This window comes from Phyllobates terribilis, unplaced genomic scaffold (genome assembly GCF_046119375.1).
Source record: "Phyllobates terribilis strain yellow unplaced genomic scaffold, ASM4611937v1 Scaffold_11__3_contigs__length_659146591, whole genome shotgun sequence".
NCBI classification, from domain to species: Eukaryota; Metazoa; Chordata; class Amphibia; order Anura; family Dendrobatidae; genus Phyllobates; species Phyllobates terribilis.
Window position 1 is genome coordinate 371,936,480 of NW_027362771.1, and position 26,967 is coordinate 371,963,446.

The 26,967-nt window shown below is 42.2% G+C and overlaps 1 protein-coding gene across 3 annotated transcripts in view; it reads right to left on the reverse strand.

Moving 5' to 3' along the window:
• The window catches only part of ENTREP2 (endosomal transmembrane epsin interactor 2), a 1,396,283-nt gene that overhangs the window by 874,048 nt on the left and 495,268 nt on the right, over positions 1–26,967 (reverse strand). The gene's annotated exons all lie outside the window — the stretch shown is intronic.

Consider the following 26,967-nt stretch of genomic DNA (forward strand, 5'->3'; position numbering starts at 1 on the left):
ATAGTGCTGTCCCTCTCATATGTGACAGTATGGTCTTTCACCAGCAGTTCAAATGTCATAAGACTAAGGTTAGGTTTATAGAATGACTTTAGCTGAGGCACAGGTTACTAAAACCAAAGGTCACTCTATACTGTTGTTTTGTGACATGTTAGTCGTAGTCATGGTTCCTTCATCACCTGAATTATTCTGGGATGTAGCAACAACATAGAGTGAACTTTGGCTGCACAACCTATGTGAAGGCCACAGTCACTGTGCAGCCCTAGTTTAATGCTGGAGTAGACATCCAAAGAATAAATGATAATTTGACATTTAAAGGAGTTCTATCAGCACAGAATGACTGTTCAAATCAAGTACATGCGCTCGGTGCACCTTGGCGGTGCCAAACATTTAAGCGCACCTTTCCATCTGCTTGGTTTCCATCAGCCAGAGAAGGTTGGGGGATAAATGGAAATGAAGCAGGTAGGAACGTGCACTTAAATGTTTGGCCGCTGTACACAAAGAGCCTGTACTTGGTTTGAACAGTCATTCTTTGCTGATAGGGTCCCTTTAATAAGCTCAGAACTAGTAGAATGCTTCAACCCTTCTGATGTCTAACATATGTGAGATGTCCTGCTGACATTCATTGGAGATATGCTGGGGGGAAAATCCAGCCTTTTCATCCATTCCTTTGTGCTTGAAAGAGATAGGCTATAGCCAGAGTTTGCTGGAAGCAGCTTACTCCCCTCTCCCCATTGAGAACATGACCAACAGCTGTTAAAGGTGTGCAGCCATCTTAAGAGGAGCTCAAAATATCACACTCTAAATAAAGAACAGCGATGGCTCAGATACCCATGTTTAGGATTCACATAAAACATTTATTCCTTTTTATCTTTATATCTATAATTGAGTATAAGGGAACGTTAATAAATATTGGAGGACATTTATAATTGCATTTGCACCAAACAAATGTGCGCAAATTACAATATTCCACTGTTGTAAATGCCAAAGCCATATTTATGTTTTATGCCATTTCTTACACCATATTTAGTACTTATGAGAAAAGATGAAGTGGTTAACCATATGAAGTAAAGTAAAACATATTGTATGATTGCATTTCGTCATAAAGGTCCCAAAAATGCAATATATTTTATGCAATATATTTTAGGCAAGTTATAGCGGTCTGCAACCATGTATTACAAGCATAAAAATTCACAATTTGTGTAAAATTGTACGTTAACATGCAATATTTCACATATTGGTCTCAGGCTTTTTTTTTAACATTGCGAAGTGTACCAATTAACATGCATAAAAATCTCACAATTTGTGGTGAAAAAAATTACATTGACCATTTGACACTTTGGTCCCCCGCTCCTTTCTAAGATTTCTAAGATTGCGAAGTCTACTACCATGCTTAAAAAGTTTTGCTGTTGTACTCTGTGCCAAACTACAACCCCTGGCAAAAAATATGGAATCACCGGGCTCGGAGGATGTTCATTCAGTTGTTTAATGTTGTTGAAAAAAAGCAGATCACAGACATGGCACAAAACTAAAGTAATTTCAAATGGCAACTTTAGGGCTTTAAGAAACACTTAAAAAAACTCAAGATTAAAAATGTGGTACTCAGTAAGAGTAATTTTTTTCAGACCAAGCAAAGGGAAAAAATGTTGTAATCACTCAATTCTGAGGAAAAAATTATGGAATCACTCTGTAAATTTTCATTTCCAAAACTAACACCTGCATCAAATTAGATCTGCTCGTTAGTCTGCATCTAAAAAGGAGTGATCACACTTTGGAGAGCTGTTGCACCAAGTGGACTGACATGAATCATGGCTCCAACACGAGAGATGTCAATTGAAACAAAGGAGAGCATTATCAAACTCTTAAAAGAAGGTAAATCATCACGCAATGTTGCAAAAGATGTTGGTTGTTCACAGTCAGCTGTGTCTAAAATCTGGAACAAATGCAAACAACATGGGAAGGTTGTTAAAGGCAAACATACTGGTAGACCAAGGAAGACATCAAAGCGTCAAGGCCAGAAACTTAAAGCAATATGTCTCCAAAACAGGAAATGCACAAGAAAACAAATGAGGAACAAATGGGAGGAAACTGGAGTCAATGTCTGTGACCGAACTGTAAGAAACCGCCTAAAGGAAATGGGATTTACATACAGAAAAGCTAAGCATAAGCCATCATTAACACCTAAACAGAAAAAAAACAAGGTTACAATGGGCTAAGGAAAAGCAATCATGGACTGTGGATGACTGGATGAAAGTCATATTCAGTGATGAATCGCGAATCTGCATTGGGCAAGGTGATGATGCTGGAACTTTTGTTTGATGCCGTTCCAATAAGATTTATAAAGATGACTGCATGAAGAGAACATGCAAATTTCCACAGTCATTGATGATATAGGGCTGCATGTCAAGTAAAGGCACTGGGGAGATGGCTGTCATTATATCTTCAATAAATGCCAAAGTTTACATTGATATTTTGGACAGTTTTCTTATCCCATCAATTGAAAGGATGTTTTGGGGATGATGACATCATTTTTCAAGATGATAATGCATCCTGCCATAGAGCAAAAACTATAAAAACATTCCTTGAAAGAAGACACATAAGGTCAATGTCATGGCCTGCAAATAGTCCGGATCTCAATCCAATTGAAAATCTTTGGTGGAAGTTGAAGAAAATGGTCCATGACAAGGCTCCAACCTGCAAAGCTGATCTGGCAACAGCAATCAGAGAAAGTTGGAGGCAGATTGATGAAGAGTACTGTTTGTCACTCAGTAAGTCCATGCCTCAGAAACTGCAAGCTGTTATTAAAGCAAGAGGTAGTGCAACAAAATACTAGTGATGTATTGGAGTGTTCTTTTGTGTGTTTGTTTTTCATGATTCCATAACTTTTTCCTCAGAATTGAGTGATTACAACATTTTTTCCCTCTGCTTGGTCTGAAAAAAATTACCCTTACTGAGTACCACATTTTTAATCTTGATTTCTTTTAGTGTTTCTTAAAGCACTAAAGTTGCCATTTGAAATTACTTTAGTTTTGTGCCATGTCTGTGATCTGCTTTTTTTCAACAACATTAAAAAACTGAATGAACATCCTCTGAGCCTGGTGATTCCATAATTTTTGCCAGGGGTTGTAATCATTAAGGTGTAACATTTAATAAGTATATAGTAGCGGAGTTGAAGAATTTGTTTTGAAATACACTAAAGATTTAGCATAAAGAACACAATTTTTCATAAATGTGGGCCAGTATTCCTCACTCAGAGGTGGTCTTCAAGACATACTCTCACGGGCCAAATGTTGTCACTTTATATAAGAAAATCTATGCCTGCCCTCCTAACTTCTAGGTGACAAAAACTACATTTTAATTTAATGAAACAGCATAAGTGTTAATTGCCCCCTGTGAAGGCAAGAAATGCTCACACCATACAAATTAGTAGCTTCCAGTATTTCACAGCAAAAGCTAATTTTTGCTCTAGTAACAAGATGTAAGACTGTATGCTTTTCCTCAGCTGTATGTTGTCATTGTGCTTATGATTAACTGTTGCTGCAATGTAACTCAAAGAAATTGGGTATTCTACATAAGATTGGCTAGGGATGTCCATAAAGTTGCTAAAATAAATAGGACTCAAGGGTTATATCCTATTTAATTTGCAGGCTGTGATCATGTCATTGTAGTCCCCTGAGTTGTTAAAATATGAGAATATATACTTTGTATTGCATTAGCCTATTAAACACAAGTGAAAAAGAAAGCTGCGGGAAACAGATTTATCATGTCAATGAAATTAATATCAGTGAACACAAGAGAAGCAATAGCAACTCAGTTTATTGATCATTATTAGTTCTCGTCCGAGCATCTCAGTACTCGAGATGCTCGGAACTCGTTGAGTACTTGCGAGATGCTCGGGCGGATGCTCGGATCCCCTCCCTGCATGTTTGGCGCTCTTTAGAGCGCCAATCAAAATGCAGGGATTGCCTGTGACTCATTGTAATGCCGCAGGCATGGTGGTTGTGGCATTACAGTGATTGGCTGGCCGCACAGTGTCATTAGGTCTATATTAGACCTGGCGCCGCTGTGCTCGTCACAGTCACTCCGGAATCAGACAGTGAAGGGAGAGGTGCTGCTGAGCTAGGAAGAGATTTGATTGTGTATTAGGTAGTGCAGGGAGAAAACACGTACATTACACATATTCATCTCAACAAACAGTCCTTCTGAGGACTAATCCATCTGCAGAGATATCAGGCAGGCAGTGTATATAGGCAGGCAGGAAGTGTATATAACAGACTGCAGTGCATATAGCATAAGAGGCTCCATTCCAGTTCTGCCTTCTGCTGCTGTTAGACATTTCTACACTTAGGCCTAGGTCTCAGGGGCGGCCAGGAATATTTTTTTTGGGATCTTAATCATCATTATTTGCTTAAAAAGCAATCTAGAGAACACAGTTTTTCTGCACCATTTGCTTGTTGGCACTGCAGAATACAGCCAGGTCCTTTCCATATTACAGAGCTAAAAAGCCAGCTATTTAAAACTGTGTTTTCTCCGTCACATGGATCACATATACGCTTTCAGAAAAAACTGCCATTTTTGGCCTCCAATCAAATTTTTTTTTACTGTGTCAGTGAACTTTTTAACACCACTTTGCTGTTCAAAATAGTTACCTACAGGCCAGGTATTTAAAACTGTGTTTTCTCCGTCACACGGATCACATATACGTTTTCAGAAAATACTGCTATTTTGGCCTCCATTCAAATTTTTTTTCACTGTGTCAGCAAAGTTTTTGACACCTGTTTGCTGTTCAAAATAGTTACATACAGGCCAGGTATTTAAACCTGTGTTTTATCAGCCACACGGATCACATATACGTTTACAGAAAATACTGCCATTTCTGACCTCCATTAAAAATTTGTTTCAATGTGTCAGTGAAGCAATTGACACCAGATTGCTGTTCAAAATAGTTACCTACAGGCCAGATATTTAAAACTGTTGTTTCTCTGTCACACGGATCACATATAAGTTCGCTCCAAATTCAGTCATTTGTAGTGAGCGTGGAAGATATTGTCCTCCATTTAAAATGGGCAAGGCACGTGGCAAGGGACGGGGAACTGGACGTGATGGTGATTGTGCATGCAGAGGCCAAGGCCGTGGGCAAGCTGAAATTGTGACTCAACAAACACCCACATCTTCTCGCCCAACCTTCCTGTCCCAATTCCTAGGGGACCACAACACACCACTATTGAACCCAGAGAAGTGTCAAAAGATTGTTGGTTGGATAGCGTATAATGCTTCCAGTTACTTAGCCACCACCACCATCACCATCCTGTCTTCCACACGGTCAAGTCTCAGTAGCCGTGAGTCTGGACCGCATATTCCTCACCCTGATCCTCCTTCCTCCCACCATGCCGAGTGCCCGTAGACAAATGATCCCACATTTGGACACTCTGAAGAGCTGTTCACTTTTTCATTTTAAGATTCTGGCCTCTCGCCTGGACCACTTGAAGCAAGGCAAGAGGAGATCGCATGTAGCGATGCCCAAATATTTGAGCAGCCACGGTCACACGAAGGCGACAGTGGGAAAGTGTCACAAGAGGTGGACGATTATAAGACACAATTGCCAGAAAGTCAGGAGGAGGACCAGGTTGCGGAAGTGGAAGACGAGTTGGTGGATATAGTAACTAACCCAACCCTCAGGAGGACAAGCAGAGTGAGAAGAGAAGCACACAGGGGGAAGAAGGAAGAGCACCCCAACAGGCAGGAAGAAGCAGTGTGGTGGCCGCAGACAGAAGGCAGGAAATGATTCCCCGTAACACTAACACGAAGGAAGTTGCCAGTACACTGTTAGGTCTTCCCGAGTCTGGTTGCTTTTAAAAGACTCTGACGATAACCCCAAAAAGGCCATTTGCACCACCTGCCAGGCCAGCATTAGCAGGAGTGGCAAAACGACCAGCCTGACCACCACTAGCATGATCAGGCACATGGCAGCAAAGCACGTGACTTTGTGGGCCAAAATCCAGGGTCCAGGAACAGTGTCTGCAGGTGGCACTATTGCTTCTTACACTGTTGTGCATGCAAGCCAATCCCCTGTCCAAGATGCCTCCTGCCCTGCACCTGTCGTTGCACACTCTCAAGTAGCAGCATCAGGAAGCATGTCCACGTCCCTGTCCCAGTGCATCGTTCAGTTGTCCATACCCCAGTCCTTGGAACACAAGCGCAAATATGCAGCCAATGCCCCAAAGGCCACACTACCAAATTCTCACATTTCACGACTGCTTGCACTCGAAATGTTGCCTTTTAGGCTCATGGAGACGGAAGCATTCCGCAACCTGATGGCGGCGGCCATCCCTCGGTTCTCGGTCACCAGCTGCCACTATTTCTCCCGGTGTGCCGTCCCCGCATTACACAAGCACGTGTCCCAAAACATTAGCCGTGCCCTCAACAACGCAGTTACCGGGAAAGTCCACCTAACCACAGACACGTGGACAAGTGCTTGTGGGCAGGGACGATACATCTCCCTGACGGCACACTGGGTTAATATAACATTAACATTAACCTTGGGACGGAACACGTCCTCCTGACGCCAAGGATTGCGGGCCCTAGGTCAATCAGGGTTGCCCCCACGGTCTACAGCTCCTGCACCTCATCCTCCTCAGCCTCCTCCTCCTCTTCAGCCTCCATCTCCGAAATGACATCAGTCACAAGCTGGAAACACTGCAGCACTGCCTCGGCCAAGCGGCAACAGGCTGTGCTGAAGCTAATATGCTTAGGTGACAAACCACACAATGCTGAAGAGTTATGGAGAGCTCTGAAAGAGAAGGCAGATCTGTGGCTCACACTGCTGAACCTTCAGCCAGGAATGGTCATGTGTGACAATGGCCGGAACCTGGTGGCGACTCACACACGTACCATGCCTGGCCCATGTGCTTAACCTCCTGGTTCAGCGGTTTCTCAAATCCTACCCGGAGCTTCCAGATCTACTTGTTAAAGTACGCCACCTGTGTGCCCATTTTAGAAAGTCACCTACAGCTTCTGCCGCCCTCGCTGTGTTTCAGCAGCGTTTGCAGCTTCCGGCTCACAGACTGGTGTGTGATGTCCCCACGCGTTGGAACTCTACACTGCATATGTTGGGAAGGATTTGCGAGCAGAAGATTGCAGTAGTTGAGTACCAGCATCAACAAGGCCGTTGGTATTCAGCTCAGACTCCACACATAAGACCTCAGGAGTGGACATGGATGTCAGACATATGTACCATACTCCAAAACTTTGAGGACTCCACCAAGATAGTGAGCGGCGATGACGCCATAATTAGCATCACCATCCCTCTCACAATCAAAGAGGATGTATTGCAGGCGGAGCACGATGAGATGGAGCAAGGAACCATACAGGGTGATTACACACAGCCCAGCCTCATCTCATCCCAACATGGATTGGGGGACAATGAGGAAGACGCGGATGAGGAAGAACAGGAGCTAGTTTCATGCACTATAGATGGTACTACCTGCACAGCTGTCATACCGTCTGTTCAGCGTGGATGGCCAGAGGACAGAGAGGAGGAGGAGAGCATGGTCAGTCATCCTCTTGGTGAGGACACGGAAGTCTTGCCTGTTAGTAGTCTGGCACGCATGGCTGAGTTTATGTTACGCTGCCTTTCCCATGACCCTCGCTTTCTCCAAATTTTGGGTGGCAGTCATTACTGGTTGGTGACACTTCTAGACCCACGCTACAAGGAGAACGTTATATCTCTTATTCCTGAGGCAGACAGGTCTACAAAAATGGGGTTGTACCAGAAGGCCCTTGTTGCGGAACTATTAAAAAAATTCCCATCTGAAAACAATGGCGGCAGAGGTCACACTTCGTTGGATAACCAAGGAGTACAGGTGAGAGAGACATAACTTCAATCCAGCAGAGGCAGGGGAACACTGTCAAAGTTCTGGGAGAATTTTCTCAGCCCCTTCCATCGCACAGGCCCTGAGGTGTGGGGTACTCTCACAAGGAGTGCAAAGTTTTGGAAGATGCTGAGGGAGTACCTTGCTGACCGTACCAAGGTCCTCTGTGATTCCTCTGTGCCTTATAATTATTGGGTATCCAAGCTGGATACGTGGGATGAACTGGCTCTCTATGCCTTGGAGGTCCTGGCCTGCTCTGCTACCAGTGTTTTACCAGAGCTGGTTTTTAATGCCGCTGGTGGAATTATAACTGATAAGCTCATCTGCCTGTCAACGGAAAATGCTGACAGTTTGACTCTTATAAAAAATGAACATTGGCCGGATTGGGCCAGACTTCTCAACACCACCGAATGATAGCAGCATAACATAAACTCAAATCCAGTGTCTTTTCTTGGGAGGTGTATTCCCATGCACCTTTTCACACCCAGACATGGGTATATACGCTTCCTGATTTTGGCTATTTGCTCTTGTCCTCCTCCTTCTCCTCATCCTCCACCACCATATCACCAGGGTGACCGTGGTCCGTGATGCAACACCCACATAATTTTTTAATGGGTGTTTATGATGCCCGTAAAGAAAAATTTTTATACAGTATGTTCATGTATACCCCCCAGGGGAAAATGTTTGTCAGCCCATACAATTAGTGCATGGGCATTACAAGTATAGGAGGCCCGCGTCTTTCTAATGGGAACATTTTTTTATGAGGCCCTCCTTCACGTCTCTTCCAAGGGGCATTGGAGTGTCTCCCAATTTTTGGCAGCCTTTGCATTCACTGCATAGACAAACACAATAGGAGACCCACTTCCTAATAATGGGAACATTGTTTTCAGGAGGCCCTCTGACCTCCACGTCTCTTCCAAGGGGCATTGGAGTGCCTCAAAATTTTTGGCAACCCTTGCATTCAGTGAAAAGGCAAACACAATGGGATACCCACTTCCTAATAATGGGAACATTGTTTTCAGGAAGCCCTCTGACCTCCATGTCTCTTCCAAGGGGCATTGGAGTGCCTCCCAATTTTTGGCAACCTTTGCATTCATTGCATTGGCAAACACTATGGGAGACCCACTTCCTAATAATGGGAACATTTTTTCATGAGGCCCTCCACGTCTCTTCCAAGGGGCATTGGAGTACCTCCCAATTTCTGGCAACCCTTGCATTCACTGCATAGGCCAACACTATGGGAGACCCACTTCCTAATAATGGGAGCAATTTTTTTCAGGAGGCCCTCCTCTTCGTCTCTTCCAAGGGGCTTTGGAGTAGGCCCAAATTTTTGGCAACCCTTGCATTCACTGCATAGGCAAACTGTGTGGGAGACCCACTTCCTAGTAATAGGAATATTTTTTCATGAGGCCCTCTACGTCTTTTCCAAGGGGCATTGGAGTGCCTCCCAATTTTTGGCAACACTTGCATTCACTGCATAGGCAAACACAATGGGAGACGCACTTCCTAATAATGGGAACATTGTTTTCAGGAGGCCCTCTGACCTCCCAGTCTCTTCCAAGGGGCATTGGAGTGCCTCCAAATTTTTGGCAACCCTTGCATTCACTGCATAGGCAAACACAATGGGAGACCCACTTCCTAATAATGGGAACATTGTTTTCAGGAGGCCCTCTGACCTCCACGTCTCTTCCAAGGGGCATTGGAGTGCCTCCAAATTTTTGGCAACCCTTGCATTCACTGCACAGGCAAACACAATGGGAGACTTACTTCCTAATTATGGGAACATTGTTTTCAGGAGGCCCTCTGACCTCCACGTCTCTTCCAAGGGGCATTGGAGTGCCTCCAAATTTTTGGCAACCCTTGCATTCACTGCACAGGCAAACACAATGGGAGCCCTACTTCCTAATAATGGGAACATTGTTTTCAGTAGGCCCTCCTCTAAGTCTCTTCAAAGGGGTATTGGGGTGCATCCAAATTTTCAAAGTGGTATTGGGGTGCGTCCAAATTTTGGGCAGCCCTGGCACTCACTGCATACGCAATAACAGTATAGGAGACCCACTCTTTAGTAATGGGAACAATAAAAAGTAGCCGGCTGATGGCTCTCTAAGAATAGTGAGGGCCGACTGCTGGCCCTTTAAAAATAGTAAAGTCCGCCTGATGGCCCTATAAAAATAGGCTTTGTGACTTTCAGAGTCCCTCCTTCATAAATGAAACACGATGATATCTCACACACCACATGGCCAGATAAGGTTGTAAAATGTTAAAATGACATTTCCTGGTGAATTCATTGGTCACGGTTGAAAGCAATACAAAAGTGCAAAAACGCATCAAAAACGCTACGTGTGACATAGCCCAAGGTGTGGAGGAGCATTTTTGTTTTTGGTTATTTATTTTGCTTTATATACAAGTCATTACCCTGGAAAGGATGATCCTTAACATATTTCCCAGGAAAATCCATTTTGGTTTCCTTTTGGTATGTTTCATTGTGCGTCCGTAAAAGTGGCATAATACCTCTGACAACGTTGTTGACAGAAGTGACCTGGGAGTCAGAAATGCTTCCAGGGGTCTTCCCCATGCTGTCCCCATGTCATTTCAGCACTGTTTCCATCGATTTGGGCAATGTTTAGGCCCTCTGCAGACTGCCGGGGGGAGCCACCTGAAAAATGCTCGCGTTTCCCATAGACTTACATTCGGCTCGTTGTTCGGGTTGATCACCCGAGTATTCCAATGTGCTCGACCCGAGCATCGAGCACCCAAGGATTTTAGTGCTCGCTCATCACTAATCATTGTATGTAGAATTCCCAGTATTCCCTGGCCGCCAGACAGGAGCCATCCAAACCTTCTCCTACTTACTGGAATCACTGGCTCCAGTTTTGACTAGCCTGCCTGTTTGTTATATCGCAACAATAAGGTTGCAACAGGCTTATCAAAAGAGGAGCTGAGGATGCTGGCAGATAAGGTGGCAACAGTGGATTATTGATGTGGCCACTGAGCTAGGGTCCTGTTCTCATCTCTAGAATTAACAAAACATTTTTTTACTTTACTTCATTCTTCTTGCTCTTTCAGAAAAGAACCGGTCAGCAAAAAAGCAAATATAGTTACAACAGATTTCTTTTTATTGAAACGATGGGCTATTTTGGCATATTCCTCTAAATTGCGTTGACTGTAAAAGGGCATTTGTGCAAAAGTTGGAGGCGCTGCAGTCTTTCATGTGTAGTAGTTTCTTATATTTTTTTAGACCTACGCGGTGTGCTGTAAATAGTGCAGATAAGAACTTGGTCTTGCAAAAATAAATTGAGATTTAAAATTTTCCTATAAATTATCAGTGTTTTTTTACTACAAACTTTGGCAAGTCTTGTCTGTTTTCCCTTGGCTGGGAAGATGTAGAAAATTGCCTCACCTCAACTCTTTTTACAACAAAATATCAAAGGTTTAGGCCTCACCAGCTAAAGGCTTTTATGAAAGCTTTTTGCAGCAATTTTGGCTTTTAAAAATTGCCTTGGTTTTTGCATTTTTCAGAAGCACTGGTGTCACTGATTGTTTCTCCACATGCAGTAGATGCTGACTGAGTTACATAGATCTTAAAAGAGATGAGAATTCAGACATTCTACTTACTAAGCCGACTATGTAAAAGCTTCAAAGCTCTGTGAATACCTCACTTCAAGAAGATTTTCAATAAAAATGCTAGCTTAAATTAATTTTAAGGGATAAAGAAGGGTAAAAATAGAATCTACTATGGTGGCGTTTGTCCGATCACACCATCACACCATACTTTAATTGACATGAACTCAGCATTTGAGTCTCCCAGCTCAGGAATAAAATTAATGGCCTACTGTAAAAGATAAGTCATTCTATAATAATGTGCATGCATGGGGCATTCTGGAGACCACTACAGATACTTGCTGAGCTGACTCATTATTTCCAAAAATTGCTGCAAAAAATTCTGCCAAATTTTGATCTCTGAGATTTTATAATCGATAGGATACCTAAGCTCCAAAACATCAAGCCATTTTTACATCGGGATACTCTAACACACTTATATTTCTTCAAAATGACATAAATTTTTTTGAAACAGCTAAGGAAACTTCAGGAGCTCTCAGATTCATACCTTTCCAGATCTTTGGGCGCCAACTCTGATTATCACCAGGTAAGCCTCAAGGTAAATGCAAAAATTTCAATCTATCTGAAGTGTGAAACTGAAGATTTTTGCCAAAACTGCTGTCAAAAAGGCTCCATCAAGTTCTACCATTTCTGATTTGGCTGGACCAAGTTGGTTTTGTGGTTGGCCACCAGTCTAAAGATGGTGCTAGGAGAATGATTAACTTAATTCTTGTGGCTGAGTTGTCCAGATCACTCAGTGTGTTTAATTTTTTTCCTTAGATGCCGAAAAGACATCTGATATCATACACTGTGGGTATTTGCATTAAGTACTTACTAAATTTAGTCTAACAAGTATTATAAAATCACATATTTAATGGCCTTATACTGAAATCCTAATGACACAGTGCTAGAATCCGAAAACTACGATTGGAACCTGCCAGGGCTGTCTGTTATCAACAATCATATCTGAGCTAATTATGGAACCCATGGCAGCGTCTAATTGTTCTTATCCTGATATTTCTGGCATTAGAGTTGGTACCTTAAATCACGTTATACGCTTATATGTCGTGGATGTGATAATTACATGTACAAATATAGAAGTCGCTATTCATTCTATTATGGCCTCTTTATCATCTTTTTCTAAAATATTTCATTATAAACTCAATATAACTAAGTCCCTGATTTTCCCTTTCAATGTTTCTGCTTATAATATGTCTAATCTGAAATCATGGCTCCCTTTTAAATGGTGGGACTAAGGTATCTAATATCTGCCTCACACATAATTATTAAGAATAATTTTAATCATTTTTATAATTCACTCAAAGTGAATCTTGATAATTTAGCTCTACCTTAGGTAGGAAGGGTCCATTCCTTTAAAATGATCTTCCTTCCAAAGTTTTTGTGTCTCTTGAGATACATCCCTTGAGAATTCCCAAGAATCTAATCTTCAAATTGTATCCTCTAATGGGCAGGTTCGTTTGGGCAAACAAAAAAAACAAGTCCCTCAAAAAACAATGTTCTTCTCTTATAGTTTGGGTGGGATGGGAACGCCTAATTATTTGTGTCAGGAAAATATTAATGTCAGGAAAATGTTCTTCCATATTTGCCTCACATAGATGTTCACCCCCTCCCTTATTCCCCTTTTGCTCAGCACAAAAACCCCAATTAACACAGTCATGAGGGAGGCCTAACACAAACGAATGCCAGTCAAGAACTGGTACAAGCTAACTAAAATGCAAATATATTTCCTTTTAACACAGACCTGAGATAGATTGACACCTTCTCCCAGGCAAGAGTTTGGAGGAAAGAGGAAATGGTTTGTTAAGTTCAAAGGCACTCTCACAAACAATTCCCGGCCACCAGCCATAGCCAGGTCGACTCCAATATGAAATATGAAATATTGTGAGTTCCATACCTCTGGCAATAATGGGACCCATATTTCTAGTGACAGAAACAGCCGAAGAATGCATACATAGTTTTTCATCATTGCAAGCCAAATCAGAGAGCTGTAGCGCAAAAACACCAGAACAGCAGACTGCAGCTATGCGATGTGTGGTCTCTAACTGAAGATAAAATCATAAGGGAAAAAATGGCATTGTTTGCACGCTTCTGCAATCAACGAGCGATGAGTTATCGCAAAAGTTAGCGTTTTTAATAAAAATGTATGTGCTGGAGACCGGCCCACATGATGTCACCACAAGGGGCGTGTGGCCAGATCTCCCCTTATTTATAAATAAGAGAACCCATGGACAGTACAGACTCACTCATTGCCAGGGGGGAATAAGAATTATAAGAAACGGGTCCTGTTCGATAACAGCATAATCCAACTGGGGAGCCCCTCTTCCACCTATATTGAATCATCTCAGCTATCGTATAGTGTAAGTTATCTTCTTTTATCCTGTTTACTTTATGTAACTGCTTATGTAATTTTAATGTCCTCTTTGTAACATCCTTGTATATATTTTCTTAAACACTGTCTCCCTTTTGGATTAAATATAAAATTTAATAGTTCAATTTCTTTTGCTCTGTAATCATTCCCTTCCCCGAAGCCATATACGCTACCAAAACACAGGCGTCCGGCCACGCCTTTATTATATTTTAAACTTGGTCGGTGGTGGCAGAGAATAAAAATAATTGGGCTATCGTGAAGCTGACAGTGACCGTACGGAGGGCGTTAAACACGGATTCCAGGCTTTGGAACCCAGAGGTGTGACGCCATACGCTCACTGGTTGCTTACCGATACCTACTCAGTGAATAGTCTGGATCGCGTGCTCGCGACTCCAGACGAAATACTGATAGCGTGACGGCATGGTGAGATATTGCGTGATCTCCCCGGTGTTGTCCCTGTGTGGTGATTCCTGACAATTTGGCCTATCATAAAGCTGCAACTTTAGAGTAGATTAAGGATTGGTGGTTAATGAATGCATCACATAGATGGATGCAGATTGAAAGTTTGTTTGCTAAGTTTAGCTCTACCAGTCGAACATTTGAGGCAGAGTATATATATTCCCTTCCTTATTGGGTGATTTTCCATTTTTGCGCTTTTATTTTTTCCTCCCCTTCTTACAAGAGCTATAACTTTTTTATTGTTCTGCCCACATAGCCATATGAGGGCTTGTTTTTGAAGGATGAGTTGTACTTTTGAATGACATCATTCATTTATCATTTGATGTACTGGGCAGCAGTAAAAAAAATTCCAAGTGCGGAAAAATAATGAAAAAAAGCAGAATTCTCTTATTGATTTTTTTTTAAGTTACTATGTTCACTATACATTTATACTGACCTTGCAATATGATACTCCAAGTCAGTACGATTATGCAGATACCATACATGCATAGGTTTATTTTTTAAGGTATGAAAAAAAGTTGTAAAAAAAAAATTTCACTTGTGTTTTCATTTTCCAAATCACCGGCGTTTTGATTATTACTCATTGCACTATTTACCGATAGGATTAATTAATTTTATATTTTGATAGATCGAACTTTTAAAAAAGCAGAGATGCCAAACGTGTATTTTTTTGTATTTCTTTGTTTTTAATGAGGGGAATATGGGTGTGATTTGAACTTTTCTATTCTTTTTTATTTTTTTCAAAAACATTTTTTTTCACCTTACACTGTATTTGTTATTCCCCTTAGGGGACCTGAACCTGAGATGATCCGATCGCTTGTACAATACAGAGCAATATTACAGTATTGCCATGTATAGCAAAAATCACTGTCTTCTATGAACAATATCAGTATTTAGTCAGCATTTTACATCAGTATTTGTAAGCCAAAACCAGGTGAGGAACAAGCAGTGGAAAAGTATAATAGAAACACGTCACCACTTCTGCATTTATCACCCACTCCTGGTTTTAGCTTACAAATACTGATATAATGTGATCGTAGCCTCATGCTGGCTTTCACAGGAGTACCATAATGATAGGTATGGGGTTCTTCAACAGACCCATTGGCGCCTTGCGTTTAAATCACATGCGCATCAAATGTTGCCCCCTTGCTGGCATGCACTAAATGTCACAGATTGACAGCAGCATTTACCAGGTCCACCCACGGATGTTAATATCAGATTATGGCTGAGTAACATAGCCATCAATTTCCAGGAAAGATGCGGGCTCACAGTCAGGGAGCCGGCATATGATATAAGGTAAGGTGTTAAACCTTCCTCTTACTGTTCTATACTCCCAACTATGTTAGTCTTCATCAATCTTTGGACAGACTGGGCGATTAAAAATTGGTCCATCTCCCTGTATTAAACCTTTCTTAAATCACTAGAATATCATATTCCTTAAACTTGTCATCATGATAATAGAATGGGTTATGGACTTTGGCAGTTATAAGCAAGGATGCATTGCTTTTACTAATTGATATCATTTTTAAACAAAATCCTCTTCAACGTGGATGTTTTTACCAATACCTCCAGATCAGACACTTTGTCTTCCAATTTCCCTTACACTCATGTTCCACCTCCCTCCCCCCTTCCATCATTTCCTTATTGGTAAAAAATCCCTTAAGAAAATGTTTGCCATTTTTTTTACAATATGCTGAAAGCCCCAATGTGGATCAGAAATTTCCTTATATAGTAAATGTGAAACAGATTTATTTGTCTGATTTACATTAGCACAGTGGCACTCAACCCGAGTGTGGTCTCAAAAAGCAATCTCTTACATTGACCATATAGAACAATTAAAGAAAATCCAATTAAGGTGGTATTCATTTCCAGTTAGGCTAACCCACATGTTCCCAGGTCAGTCCCCTTTATATTGGAAGGGTTGTTCTCAGCCAGGGAATACATGTCGTGTTTGGAGATTTGCCCAATAATAAAGGTTTTTGGTTTGATGTTTTTAACCCCTTTCCAACCCTTGCCGTATTAGTACGCACATTTGTGTACCCCCCGTTCAGTGAGGGCTGCTGCGCTGAGCCCTCACTGAACCGAGCACATGTCAGCTGATTATTACAGCTGACATGTGCACGCAACAGCCGCGGGTGGAATCGCGATCCACCCGCGGCTGTTAACATGTTAAATACCGCTGTCAATCTCCGACAGCGGCATTTAGCGCGCGCTTCTGGGTTACGCGTCATAAGACCCGCCCACCGGCGACCCCGTCACGTGATCGTGGGTCGCCGATGGGCGTGCATGACAACCCAGGGTCTGCAGCAGACGCCTGTGGTTGTCATGATCTGGTCGCTATGAGCGCCACCTAGTGGTCGGCGCTCATAGCACAGGACCAATTCTGCTATATGCAGGGGATCTGCTGGTCCCCAGTATGTAGCAGAGACGATCGGACAACTGCTGCTTCTAGTCTCCTATGGAGACTATTGAAGCATGCAGTAAGTGAAAAAAAAATGTTTTTAAAAATATTAAATAAATAAAAAAAATATAAAAGTTTAAATCACCCCCCTTTCGCCCCATTCAAAATAAAATATAAAAAAAAAAACCCACATACACATATTTGGTATCGCCGCGTTCAGAATCGCCCGATCTATCAATATAAAAAAGAATTAATCCGATCGGTAAACGGTGTAACGAGAAAAAAATTCTAAACGCCAGAACTACGTTTTTTGGTCGCCGCAAAATTGCAATAAAATGCAATAACGGGCGATCAAAACATTGGATCTACCCAAAAATGTTATCAATAAAAACGTCAGCCCGGCGTGCAAAAAATAAGCCCTCAATTAGCCCCAGATCACGAAAAATGGAGACGCTACAGGTCTCGGAAAATGGCGCTATTTTTTTTTAGTTTTTTTTACCAAATTTTGGAATTTTTTTTCACCACTTAAATATAAAATAACCTATACATGTTTGGTGTCTACCAACTCGTAATGACCTGGAGAATAAGAATGGCAGGTCAGTTTTAGCATTCAGTGAATGTGGTAAAAAAAAATAAATAAAAAACAACTGTGGTATTGCACTTTTTTTGCAATTTTACCACACTTGGAATTTTTTTCCCGTTTTCCCGTACATGATATGGTAAAACTAGTAATGGCGTTGAAAAGTACAACTTGTCCCACAAAAAATAAGCCCTCACACGGCCATATTGTCCAAAAAATAAAAACGCTATGGCTCTGGGAACAAGGGAGCAAAAAACGAAAAAGCAAAAACGACAAAACCCAAGGTTGCGAAAGGGTTAAACTCATTACAATGGTTAGTAAAGTCAACATTTGGGCTACTCTAGGTTTAGCGGTGCATAACATCAGCATTAATTATTTTCCATAGGACTTGAGATGGACAGTTTCTCGTATTCTCACCTTGGCAATGTTTAGCATGTCAATGGAAGTCTTCCTAAGTTATGTGATCAATTAAATTCTCATTTCCATCATTAAACTATTCTAGCTATCAATCAATTGAAAACCAAACTATATCAGTGATCGTCCTCCTTAGTCACTCTCCTGTTGTGGTATAACTCTCTGCTCTAGCATTTAATGTATTGCCTTCTTACATCTTACTTCTTCTTTTATTTTTATTTCTTATCAGGCCATGCTGGTTTTTGATGGTGCTTTCTCTGTCTCACATAAATAGACATATATTTGTTATTTCTGTATTCCCTTTTCACTAGCCTGCAAGATAGCTTATGCTTCTGGGTATTGTTGATATTGCATTTCTGTTTTGTTATTCCTTTGTTATGCATAATAAAAAATGTATGGAGAAAAAAAATGCACGATAAACTGATGAATGGCCATACATACACCAAATTGGTATCAAGAAAACCTTCTAGTACACCACACAAAAACAAGCTACTCATACAGCTCAATGAATGAAAAAATAAAAACATTATAGGTCTTGGGAAAATGGAAAAATCCAAACTGTTTTTTTTTCAAACTTTTTTCAATTACTATTGTCGAGATTTTACTGATATGGAAAATCATATTTCCACTCCCTTTGTTTACCATACAATGAATACAATAAAAACAAACAGCAATAAGCAATGGCGAAATAGCAAAATTGCATTTTTTTCACCATTTCACCCCACTTACAATTTTTTCCCCAGTTTTGAGTACCTTGTGTGGTAAAATAGATTTTTCAAATCTATAATATGCCCTGCAAAAATAAGCTCTCATACTGTTATATAGACAGAAAAATAAAAAAGTTACGACTTTGAGAAGAAGTAGAAGGATAAATGTAAACATAAACACAAAAATTGCATGCAGAGGCAAGGGTTAACTAAACTAATGCCTCTTATGAAGCTCAATATGAATGCGAACACCGAGATAAAGGGGTGCTTATTATTATGTATCCAATATTGTTAATTTTAGGAGCTTTTAGGAGATTTTTCCAGGTGTTTTTTCTCACTTTTGATGTAATATACAAGTGAAACACCAGAGAAACGATAGGGCTCGATTCATCAAAGCTTTTATCAAAGCAGCAATATTCAGGTGCAAAAAGCTTTGAAAAGTTGCAAAGTATTAGCGCAACTAACGACATACACTTTCTTTTTCCCTGAAAAAAAACAGTCAACACAATGAAGATATAAACAGAAAGTAGTTTTACAATAGAAATGAATAGAGAGAGTCTTTCAAACATTTTTAAGCAATTTTAAGGTGGTTTTTAAGCATAACCAATCCAAAAACTCCATCTGCACATGGCCTAATACTGCTGCTAGTACAGAGAGCATAATGCTTTATTTTCATCTTGTCTTTAAAATGTTTACCAAAACAGTGCAAAGTAGTTGATGACTGTAAATAACTATCTGTGTAAAAACACAGAAATACAGTATTTCGCATATAGATGATAAAGAAGCACTCCTCTTAATATATCCTCTTAATATATTGCCGTCATCATATTATATGGCACTGTGTACTTACAATTGCTTATTTTGCCTTTCTACCCAGCTAATTCTTCTCTTTTCTCTGCTCTATGTAGAAAAAGGAAGTCTTTTGTCCCTGCATTTATCATTATCTTCTTCACCTCCTGACCCAGGTGCTCCACTCCTCCCCCTGCTAGGGACTTTTGTAGTGACTTACGACTCATACAGGGAAATTTAGTTCCTGTTTCTACATAGAACTTAGTCAGTTGTAAATCATGTGACTTCATACACCTAATGGAAAACAGAAGAATTAGCTGGGTAGAAGGGAAAAATGAGCAATTATAAGTACATAGTGCTATATAATACACCGCGTGCAGAATTATTAGGCAAATGCGTATTTTGATCACTTTGATACTTTTTATACATGTTGTCCTACTCCAAGCTGCATAGGCTTGAGAGCCAACTACCAATTAAGTAAATCTGGTGATGTGCATCTCTGTAATGAGGAGGGGTGTTGACTAATGACATCAACACTAGAGATGAGCGGTGTTCGACTAGAACTGTTCGCCAATCTCAAATTCGAGCTGTTTTGGGCGGTGTTCGAGTTGTTCGACGAACCCGAACGATTTGCAAAAAATTCGGCTGTTCGAGGTTATGTTCGATAACTGTTCGTGCACCAAAAGCGTGTCCTGCATGTCTGGCGCTATTTAGAGCACCAATCATGCAGGGATTGTCTGCCACTCACTGTAATGCCACAGCCATGGTGGTTGTGGCATTACAGTGATTGCCCAAATCGATGGGAACAGTGCCAACAGTGAAACATGAAAAGCCGGCAATTCAGCAGCGGCATACACCGGTACCCGACAATTTAGAACCGAAAGAATAGAGCTTCACACATAGATTAGATAGATATAAACATGTCAGCCACATATATACGAAGTACAGTGAAAGTGATGCTTACTGTACTTGTCATTTAGCGTAAAGGATTTATCAAAAAAAATAATAGTGTTTTCATGCACCGTCTCTTTAAAAAAGCCGGCCGGCAATTCAGCAGCGGTACCCGACAATTTAGAATAGAAGGAATAGAGAATCACACATAGATTAGATAGATAGAAACATGTCAGTCACATATATAAGAAGTGCAGTGACAGTGTTGATTACTGTACTTGTCATTTAGTGTAAAGGATTTATTTAAAAAAATATTAGTGTTTTCATGCACTGTCTCTTTAAAAAAGCCGGCCGGCAATTCAGCAGCGGTACCCGACAATTTATAACAGACAGAATAGAGCATCATACATAGATTAGATAGATAGAAACATGTCAGCCACATATATACGAAGTACAGTGACAGTGTTGCTTACTGTACTTGTCATTTAGCGTAAAGGATTTATCAAAAAAAATAATAGTGTTTTCATGCACCGTCTCTTTAAAAAAAGCCGGCCGGCAATTCAGCAGCGGTACCCGACAATTTATAACAGACAGAATAGAGCTTCACACATAGATTAGATAGATAGAAACATGTCAGTCACATATATATGAAGTACAGTGATAGTGTTGGTTACTGTACTTGTCATTTAGTATTAAAATAAAGGATTTATTATTAAAAAAATTGGCGTGGGGTTCCCCTTAATTTTAGGCTCTAGCGGAGGTTAAGCAGACGGCTGGGGCAGATGTTTGAAGCCTGGGAAGGGGGTAATACCCACGGAGCTTCCCAGGCTACTAATATCAGCCCCCAGCTGAATACATAGCCTTTACTAGCTATTAAAATGGGGGACCCCCCAAAAAAAATGACGTGGGGTCCCCCCTAATTTAATAGCTAGCAAAGGCTAGGCAGACAGCTGGGGGCTGATATTAATAGCCCAGGAAGGGAGCCATGAATATTGGCCCCCTCCCAGGCTAGAAACACCAGCCGTCAGCCGTCCCAGAAATGGCGCATTCATAGGATGCGCCAATTCTGGCACTTAGCCTCGCTCTTCCACGCTGCCCTGGTGCGGTGGCAGGGGGTAATAGGGTTGGGGTTGATGTCAGCTTATAATGCCAGCTGACATCAAGCCCAGGTTAGTAATGGAGAGGCGTCTATAAGACACCCCCATTACTAACCCCATAGTCAAAGTTAAAAAAAACACAAACACCCAGAATAAAGTCCTTTAATTGAAATAAAGACACAATCCTTTATTGTTCTAAATTAAACCATACTTACCGTCACGCCCATTCCAGCTGAAGCCAACGATCTCCTGCAATAAAAGAAAAATAATAAAGCAACCTCATCCTTACCTTTCCATGGTTCCCACGACAGCTTCAGCTCTGCTACATCGAGATGACAGGCTGGACCGCAGCAGAACGCTGCCATCCAGCCTCTCATCCCGCAGACACTGAGAAGCGCAGGCTTGCTTGCGCTGCTCAGCGTCTCTCTGTGACGACATCCAGATGAGCCGAGTTCATGTCCAATGAGCTCGGCTCACCTCATGCACGTCACTGACAGCGTGGGAAAATTCTGAAGCTGAAGCGGTGAGTGCAGGAGAATTCTCCCACGCTGTCAGTGACGTGCATAAGGTGAGCTCATGTCCAATGAACTCAGCTCACCTCCTGCACGTCACTGACAGCGTGGGAGAATTCTCCTGCACTCAGCGCTTCAGCGTGAGAATTCTCCCGCTGAAGCGCTGAGTGCAGAAGAATTTTCCCACGCTGTCAGTGACGTGCATAAGGTGAGCTCATGTCCAATGAACTCAGCTCACCTCCTGCACGTCACTGACAGCGTGGGAGAATTCTCCTGCACTCAGCGCTTCAGTGTGAGAATTCTCCCTGTGGAGCGCAAGCAAGCCTGCGCTTCTCAGTGTCTGCGGGATGACAGGCTGGATGGCAGCGTTCTGCTGCGGTCCAGCCTGTCATCTCGATGTAGCAGAGCTGAAGCTGTCATGGGAACCATGGAAAGGTAAGGATGATGTTGCTTTATTATTTTTCTTTTATTTCAGGAGATCGTTGGCTTCAGCTGGAATGGGCGTGATGGTAAGTATGGTTTAATTTAGAACAATAAAGAATTGTGTGTTTATTTCAATTAAAGGACTTTTTTCTGGGTGTTGTGTTTTTTTTAAATACTTTACTAGAAATTCATGGTGGTCATGTCTAATATTGGCGTGACCCCATGAATTTCGGGCTTAGGGCCAGCTGATAATGCCAAGCTGGCCCTAACCCCTTTATTACCCAGTGAGCCACCGCATCAGGGCCCTGGATGAGTTGGGTACAGCGCCAGAAGATGGCGCTTCTATGAACGCGCCATTTTCCGGGGTGGCTGCGGACTGCAATTTGCAGCGGGGGTGGCCCAGAAAGCTTGGGCCTCCCTGCGCTGCGGATTCCAGCCCCCATCTGCCTAGTTGTACCTGGCTGGACACAAAAACAGGGCGAAGCCCCACGTCAATTTTCTTTAAATTATTTCATGAAATAATTAGGAAAAAAAGGGCTTCCCTATATTGTTGTGTCCGGCCAGGTACAAATAGGCAGCTGGTGGTTGGGGGCAGCCCGTTCCTGCCTGCTGTACCTGGCTGGACACAAATATAGTGCGAAGCCCCACGTCAATTTTTTTTAAATTATTTCATGAATTTCCTGAAATAATTTAAAAAAATTGAAGTGGGGCTTCGCACTATATTTGTGTCCAGCCAGGTACAGTAGGCAGGAACGGGCTGCCCCCATCCACCAGCTGCCTATTTGTACCTGGCCGGACACAACAATATAGGGAAGCCCTTTTTTTCTTAATTATTTCATGAATTTCATGAAATAATTAAAAAAAATTGAAGTGGGGCTTCGCACTATATATGTGTCCAGCCAGGTACAGCAGGCAGGAGCGGGCTGCCCCCAACCACCAGCTGCCTATTTGTACCTGGCCGGACACAACACTATAGGGAAGGCCTTTTTTTCTTAATTATTTCATGAATTTCATGAAATAATTTAAAAAAAAGTACGTGGGGCTTCGCCCTATTTTTGTGTCCAGCCAGGTACAACTAGGCAGCTGGGGGCTGGAATCTGCAGCGCAGGGAGGCCCAAGCTTTCTGGGGCCCCCCCCCGCTACAAATTGCAGTCCGCAGCCACCCCGGAAAATGGCGCGTTCATAGAAGCGCCATCTTCTGGCGCTGTACCCAACTCATCCAGGGCCCTGGTGCGGTGGCTCACTGGGTAATAAAGGGGTTAGGGCCAGCTTGGTATTATCAGCTGGCCCCAAGCCCAAAATTCATGGGGTCACGCCAGTATTAGACATGACCACCATGAATTTCTAGTAAAGTATTTAAAAAAAACACAACACCCAGAATAAAGTCCTTTAATTGAAATAAAGACACAATTCTTTATTGTTCTAAATTAAACCATACTTACCATCACACCCATTCCAGCTGAAGCCAACGATCTCCTGCAATAAAAGAAAAATAATAAACCAACCTCATCCTTACCTTTCCATGGTTCCCACGACAGCTTCAGCTCTGCTACATCGAGATGACTGGCTGGACCGCAGCAGAACGCTGCCATCCAGTCTGTCATCCCGCAGACACTGAGAAGCGCAGGCATGCTTGCGCTCCTCACTGTCTCGCTGTGACGGCATCCAGATGAGCCGAGGTCATGTCCAATGAACTCGGCTCACCTCATGCACGTCACTGACAGCGTGGGAAAATTCTCACGCTGAAGTGCTGAGTGCAGGAGAATTCTCCCACGCTGTCAGTGATGTGCATGAGGTGAGCTCATGTCCAATGAACTCAGCTCACCTCCTGCACGTCACTGACAGCGTGGGAAAATTCTCCTGCAATCAGCGCTTCAGCGTGAGAATTTTCCCACGCTGTCAGTGACGTGCATGAGGTGAGCCGAGTTCATTGGACATGAACTCGGCTCATCTGGATGTCGTCACAGAGAGACGCTGAGCAGCGCAAGCAAGCCTGCGCTTCTCAGTGTCTGCGGGATGACAGGCTGGATGGCAGCGTTCTGCTGCGGTCCAGCCTGTCATCTCGATGTAGCAGAGCTGAAGCTGTCGTGGGAACCATGGAAAGGTAAGGATGAGGTTGCTTTATTATTTTTCTTTTATTGCAGGAGATCGTTGGCTTCAGCTGGAATGGGCGTGATGGTAAGTATGGTTTAATTTAGAACAATAAAGGATTGTGTCTTTATTTCAATTAAAGGACTTTATTCTGGGTGTTTGTGTTTTTTTTAACTTTGACTATGGGGTTAGTAATGGGGGTGTCTAATAGACGCCTCTCCATTACTAACCTGGGCTTGATGTCAGCTGGCATTATAAGCTGACATCAACCCCAACCCTATTACCCCCTGCCACCGCACCAGGGCAGCGTGGAAGAGCGAGGCTAAGTGCCAGAATTGGCGCATCCTATGAATGCGCCATTTCTGGGGCGGCTGACGGCTGGTGTTTCTAGCCTGGGAGGGGGCCAATATTCATGGCTCCCTTCCTGGGCTATTAATATCAGCCCCCAGCTGTCTGCCTAGCCTTTGCTAGCTATTAAATTAGGGGGGACCCCACGTCATTTTTTTGGGGGGGTCCCCCATTTTAATAGCTAGTAAAGGCTATGTATTCAGCTGGGGGCTGATATTAGTAGCCTGGGAAGCTCCGTGGGTATTACCCCCTTCCCAGGCTTCAAACATCTGCCCCAGCCGTCTGCTTAACCTCCGCTAGAGCCTAAAATTAAGGGGAACCCCACGCCAATTTTTTTAATAATAAATCCTTTATTTTAATACTAAACGACAAGTACAGTAACCAACACTATCACTGTACTTCATATATATGTGACTGACATGTTTCTATCTATCTAATCTATGTGTGATGCTCTATCTTTCTGTTCTAAATTGTCGGGTACCGCTGCTGAATTGCCGGCCGGCTTTTTAAAGAGACAGTGCATGAAAACACTATTATTTTTTTAAATAAATCCTTTACACTAAATGACAAGTACAGTAAGCAACACTATCACTGTACTTATTATATATGTGACTGACATGTTTCTATCTATCTAATCTATGTGTGAAGCTCTATTCTTTCTGTTCTAAATTGTCGGGTACAGATGCTGAATTGCCGGCCGGCTTTTTTAAAGAGACGGTGCATGAAAACACTAATATTTTTTTTAATAAATCCTTTACACTAAATGACAAGTGCAGTAACCAACACTGTCACTGTGCTTCTTATATGTGTGACTGACATGTTTCTATCTATCTAATCTATGTGTGATGCTCTATTCCTTCTTGTCTAAATTGTCGGGTACCGGTGTATGCCGCTGCTGAATTTGCCGGCCGGCTTTTTTAAAGAGAGTGTCTTCTGAGCAGTTTGTCAGCTTTTGGACACCTTTGCAGGTGTTTTCTATGTGTTTCTATGTGTTTTTGTTTGCCTGCCATTGGTTTTAACGGTGTTCGACGGTGTTCTAAGGTGTTCGACGAACAGTTCCTCGAACATCCCGGTGTTCGACGAACCGAACCGAACCCGAACACTACGGGGGTGGCTCAACACTAATCAACACCCTATATAAGGTGTGCTTAATTATTAGGCAACTTCCTTTCCTTTGGCAAAATGGGTCAGAAGAGAGATTTGACGGGCTCTGAAAAGTCCAAAATTGTGAGATGTCTTGCAGAGGGATGCAGCAGTCTTGAAATTTCCAAACTTTTGAAGCGTGATCACCGAACAATCAAGCATTTCATGGCAAATAGCCAACAGGGTCGCAAGAGGCATGTTGGCCAAAAAAGGCGCAAAATAACTGCCCATGAATTGAGGAAAATCAAGCGTAAAGCTGCCAAGATGCCATTCGCCACCAGTTTTGCCATATTTCAGAGCTGCAACGTTACTGGAGTATCAAAAAGCACAAGGTGTGCGATACTCAGGGACATGGCCAAGGTAAGGAAGGCAGAAAAACGACCACCTTTGAACAAGAAACATAAGATAAAACGTCAAGAATGGGCCAAGAAATATCTTAAGACTGATTTTTCAAAGGTTTTATGGACTGATGAAATGAGAGTGACTCTTGATGGGCCAGATGGATGGGCCAGAGGCAGGATCTGTAAAGGGCAGAGAGCTCCACTCCGACTCAGACGCCAGCAAGGTGGAGGTGGGGTACTGGTATGGGCTTGTGGGAACTTGTGGGACCTTTTCGGGTTGAGGATGGAGTGAAGCTCAACTCCCACACCTACTGTCAGTTTCTGGAAAACAACTTCTTCAAGCAGTGGTACAGGAAGAAGTTGGTATCGTTGAAGAAAAACATGATTTTCATGCAGGACAATGCTCCATCACATGCATCCAACTACTCCACAGCGTGGCTGGCCAGTAAAGGTCTAAAAGAAGAAAAAATAATGACATGGCGCCCTAGTTTACCTGATCTGAACCCCATAGAGTACCTGTGGTCCATCATAACATGTGAAATCTACAGGGAGGGAAAACAGTACACCTCTCGGAACAGTGTCTGGGAGGCTGTGGTGGCTGCTGCACGCAATGTTGATTGAAAACAGATCAAGCAACTGACAGAATCTATGGATGGAAGGCTGTTGAGTGTCATCATAAAGAAAGGTAGCTATATTGATCACTAATTTTTTTTGGTTTTAATTTTTGCATGTCAGAAATGTTTATTTCTAAATGTTGTGCACTGATATTGGTTAACCTGGTGAAAATAATCAAGTGAGATGGGATTATATTTGGCTTTTATTAAGTTGCCTAATAATTCTGCACAAACAGATATCCTCCTAAGATAGCAAAATCTAAAAAAACCCTACTTCAACTTCCAAAAATATTAAGCTTG